We start from the raw sequence: 5,349 nt of genomic DNA on the forward strand, positions 1-5,349 counted from the left end.
GTGTTAATTTTCATTTATTAGTAATGTTGATGAGCATCGATACTCTTTACTTTCATTTTCTTTGAGATTGAGAATTATTTTTAAGTTTTTATAATTATAGGTAGGCAAATTAGATGCCTAATTCCATTCATCTAAACTCAGTTGCATTTTTCTAGACGAATTATTAAAACAAAGATTATTCAGTGAAAAAATGATCTTTAATACTATTAATATTTAAATGCATTTAATTTTATTCCTTGTACATTTGTTGAGATTTTACCTCTTAGTTTTAGAACATAAAAATGTTTATTTTCTTATCAAAGGGATGCATGTCACTTTGGGATCAGATCCTTTACAGAATATGACACTTTAATGAGTATGACACACAGGCTCTTACAAGATTTTTAAAAGATCAAGTTAAATAACAGAGACAGGTGCCATATGGTAAGGCTCCCTAGGAGAAATTAAAGTACACTGCTATTTTTATTATAATGATTTCTCATGCTCATTATTGTATGAAAGAAGAGGACATGAGCAATCATTATGAGCAAAGAAAAAAAGCATGTTAGAGAGCACTGTTAGACTTAACGAAACCTATATTCTTTCACTTATTAAATTTAAGAATTTGTGGAGGGCTATGGATAGAAAATAGTAAAATCATATGCAATTTAAGATCCTCTTGAACATATACCTCTAGTGTTTCCAGCTCATTACTACTAGAATTATTTTATAAAACATAAGATCTTTGTCTACCTTTCAATAAAATTCAGTTCAGTTCAGTTCAGTCACTCAGTTCTGTCCGATCTTTGTGACCCCATGAACTGCAGCATGCCAGGCCTCCCTATCCATCACCAACTACTGGAGTCCACCCAAACCCATGTCCACTGAGTTGGTGATGCCATCCAGCCTTCTCATCCTCTGTTATCCCCTTCTTCTCAATCTTTTCCAGCATCAGAGTCTTTTTATTGGAGTTTCAGCTTCAACATCAGTCCTTCCAATGAACACTCAGGACTGATCTCCATTAGGATGGACTGGTTGGATCTCCTTGCAGTCCAAGGGACTCTTAAGAGTCTTCTCCAGCACCACAGTTCAAAAGCATCAATTCTTCGGCACTCAGCTTTCTTTATAGTCCAACTCTCACATCCATACATGAACACTGGAAAAACCATAGCTTTGACTAGATGAACCTTTGTTGGCAAAGTAATGTCTCTGCTTTTTAATATGCTCTCTAAGTTGGTTATAACTTTCCTTCCAATGAGTAAGCATCTTTTAATTTCATGGCTGCAATCACCATCTGCAGTGAGTTTGGAGCACAGAAAAATAAAGTCTGACACTGTTTCCCCATCTACTTGCCATGAAGTGACAGGACTGAAAGCCTTGATCTTGGTTTTCTGAATGTTGAACTTTAAGCCAACTTTTCCCCTCTCCTCTTTCACTTTCATCAAGAGGCTCTTTAGTTCTTCTTCACTTTCTGCCATAAGGGTGGAGTCATCTGCATATCTGAGGTTATTGATATTTCTCCCAGCAATCTTGATTCCAGCTTGTGCTTCCTCCAGTCCAGCGTTTCTCACGATGTACTCTGCATGTAAGTTAAATAAGCAGGGTGACAATATACAGCCTTGACGTACTCCTTTTCCAGTTTGGAACCAGTCTGTTGTTCCTTGTCCAGTTCTAACTGTTACTTCCTGATCTACATACAGGTTTCCCAAGAGGCAGGTCAGGTGGTCTGGTATTCCCATCTCTTTCAGAATTTTCCACAGTTGATTGTGATCCACACAGTCAAAAGCTTTGGCATAGTCAATAAAGCAGAAATAGATGTTTTTCTGGAACTCTCTTGCTTTTTCCATGATCCAGCAAATGTTGGCATTTGATCTCTGGTTCTTCTGCCCCTTCTAAAACCTGCTTGAACATCAGGAAGTTCAGGGTTCACGTATTGCTGAAGCCTGGCTTGGAGAATTTTAAGCATCACTTTACTAGCATGTGAGATGAGTGCAATTGTGCAGTAGTTTGAGCATTCTTTGGCATTGCCTTTCTTTGGGATTGGAATGAAAACTGACCTTTTCCAGTCTTGTGGCCACTGCTGAGTTTTCCAAACTTGCTGGCATATTGAGTGCAGCACTTTCACAGCATCATCTTTCAGGATTTGAAATAGCTCAACTGGAATTCCATCACCTCCACTAGTTTTGTTTGTAGTGATGCTTCCTAAGGCCCACTTGACTTCACATACCAGGATTTAATAACATTGACTGTCTCAATTGATACGAATCTCTTCCTCAGCCCTTCTCCTACCAGACTGTGTATCAAAACACTCCAAACCTCTCTTCATTATCTGAATAAGTAATATCTCAAGTCTATGCATTTTGCAGATTCTTCTTCTTAGAATGTCTTTCCCATACTGATTAGTTTTCCATTGCTGTTCTGACCAATGACTGAAAATTTGGTGACTTACTACAAATTATTTTTTATAGTTCTGGAGAAGTTTAAAATGGCTCAGAAGGGCTGTGTTGTACTGGCATTTCCTGAGAGTGCTGCTTCAGAATGGTCCTTTCTTTTTTCAACCTTTTGCCAAAAGAGTATCATTCTCTTCTCCCCACATCTTGGACATGAGCCTCTTTCCTGAGGGCTGAAAAGACTAACTAGATTAGTAATGGAAAACTAAGCACCAACAAAATTGTCCCAACATACCAGCCTATTATATCCAATGTGTTTATTCCAGAAGGAAAAATGGATCAAGCTTGAAGAAACTGTACATGGGTCTTACTGGTAAAATTAGAACTTGGTAAACTTGAAACATGTACCTGGGAAGGATAGTCAGCTGACCATGTGGCAGTTATCTCAGTGCTGCAAAGAAGTGTTCATTAAGGATATATCATGGCAAAGCATCTATGACTGCCAATGGGAGGCTACGGCCTAGAATTCCCCAGAGATTTCATAGCTGATAATGAAAGTCCAGAAGCACCTGTACTTTGGGAGCTTAAGAAAGGAACTGACAATAAAAGGTGATACTGACTGTTCTCCAGCTGTAAGTATGGACCAAGTTTGTCAATGGTACCACATACATTTTTACAATAACTGTAAATGGGAAGGATGCTGAAATGTAAAGCTTAATCCAAAGCCAGGGGATGGAGAATTTGTAGAAGTAAATATTCTTCCAAAAAGTAACCTCTTGAAGAGACTTGATGCTAAAGTGAGTGAAAAACATCTGACAGTGGATGTCGGAGTCTTTCCTGTGCTCTGGAGCTGAAACATGTAAACATGAAGCTGTTTCAAGTTCCCTTCCTGAAATTTTTAAGTGCAAAGAGTAGTTTTTGTATATGAGTTTATATATATATATGCTTTTGTATATGAGACAAACAGGTCTCACTTACTAAGACTTTGTATTCAGCTTAGTTTAATGTTGGTTTGATATAATTTTCCATAAAACAAAAGCAACACAGAATGAAAAAAAAAATCCAAAGATCCTCAAGTGGAGTGGTAGCTGAAGCAATGACAGAACATAAATATTAGTCCCCGAGAAGATGCCAAAATGATGAGATCATGTTTGAGAAATTATTTGTTGAATCTGGCTCAATGCTAAGCTAGCACTGAGAACACAGCAGGAATTAGAAGGATGTTGGCTGCTAGTAGACAAGGAAGTGTATGCTTCTGAAATGAAAAAGAAGGAACTGACAGACTCTTGAGTCATTTAGGATTTCTGCCTAAAATAAAGTTGATAAAGAATAAGAACAGGGCTATAGCTTCAGCTTCTTTGTAGGAAAGGTACCCAGAAATCTGGTAATAGAGAGAGAGAGACTTTCTACAGGTTGAGAGAATGAAAGAAGTCACTAGCATCTTCCAGAGTTACACAAGAGTAAACACATATTCCAAACATTGGCTTATGTAGGGATGCTGGCAAAGCACTGATTGTCCTTGCTATAAGCAATGATCTAAGAGAACATTTACCTGTAGCAGGAAGCCTTGAAGACAATTCAGACTTTTGAGAAAGACATCTTGATTCATACAGCACTACCTGTGAATGACATATAAAATTTTTTTATATTAATGTGTTTATCCAACACAGTTTCCCAGCCTATCAGCCTTAGATAATGATTTACCATTGGACTCTAGTTTTGAACAATTAAATTTCACCTTCTAGGCACATTCATACTGTTCATGGGGTTTTCAAGGCAAGAATAATGAAGTGGTTTGCCATTCCCTTCTCCAGTGGACCACATTCTGTCAGACCTCTCCACCATGACCCATCCATCTTGGGTGGCCCCACACAGCATGGCTTAGTTTCATTGAGTTACACAAGTCTGTGGTCCATGTGATCAGATTGGCTATTTCTGTCATTATGGTTTCAGTGTGTCTGCCCTCTTGCAAAATTTACCATCTTACTTGGTTTGAACAGTATGAAAAGGCAAAATGATAGGATACTGAAAGAGGAACTCCCCAGGTCGGTAAGTTCCCAATATGCTACTGGAGATCAGTGGAGAAATAACTCCAGAAAGAATGAAGGGATGGACCCAAAGCAAAAACAATACCCAGTTGTAGATGTGGCTGGTGATAGAAGCAAGGTCCGATGCTGTAAAGAGCAATATTGCATACAAACCTGGAAAGTTAGGTCCATAAATCAAGGCAAATTGGAAGTGGTCAACAGGAGATGGCAAAAGTGAACACTGACATTCTAGGAATTAGTAAACTAAAATGGACTGCAATGGGTGAGTTTAACACAGATGACCATTATATCTACTACTGTGGGCAGAAATCCCTTAGGAGAAATGGAGTAGCCATCATGGTCAACAACAGAGTCCTAAATACAGTGCTAGATGCAGTCTCAAAAACGGCAGAATGATCTCTGTTTCCAAGGCAAACCATTCAATATCACAGTAATCCAAGCCTATGCCCCAACCAATAACGCTGAAGAAGCTGAAGTTCAATGGTTCTATGAGGACCTACAAGACCTTTGAGAATTAACACTAAAAAATGATGTCTTTTCATTATAGAGGACTGGAATGCAAAAGTAGGAAGTCAAGAAACACCTGGAGGAACAGGCAAATTTGGTCTTGGAGTATGGAATGAAGCAGAGCAAAGGCTAATAGAGTTTTCCCAAGAGAACACAGTGGTTGTAGGAAACACCCTCTTCCAACAACACAAGAGGAGACTCTACACATGGTCATCACCAGATAGTCATCACTGAAATCAGATTGATTATATACTATGCAGCCAAAGATGGAAAAGCTCTACACAGTTGTCAAAAACAAGACCGGGGCCTGACTCTGGCTCAGATCATGAACTCCTTATTGCCAAATTTAAACTTAAATTGAAGAAAGCAGGGAAAACCACTAGACCATTCATGCATGACCTAAGTCAAATCCCTTATGATTATAC

The 5,349-nt window shown here is 38.6% G+C and overlaps 1 pseudogene; it reads left to right on the forward strand.

Moving 5' to 3' along the window:
* The first annotated feature begins 2,874 nt into the window (after nt 1-2,874).
* Nucleotides 2,875-3,297, forward strand: LOC138439817 (ADP-sugar pyrophosphatase pseudogene; annotated as a pseudogene).
* Nucleotides 3,298-5,349: the final 2,052 nt, after the last annotated feature.

The sequence above is a fragment of the Ovis canadensis genome, chromosome 4, assembly GCF_042477335.2.
Source record: "Ovis canadensis isolate MfBH-ARS-UI-01 breed Bighorn chromosome 4, ARS-UI_OviCan_v2, whole genome shotgun sequence".
In the NCBI taxonomy this organism is placed as follows: Eukaryota; Metazoa; Chordata; class Mammalia; order Artiodactyla; family Bovidae; genus Ovis; species Ovis canadensis.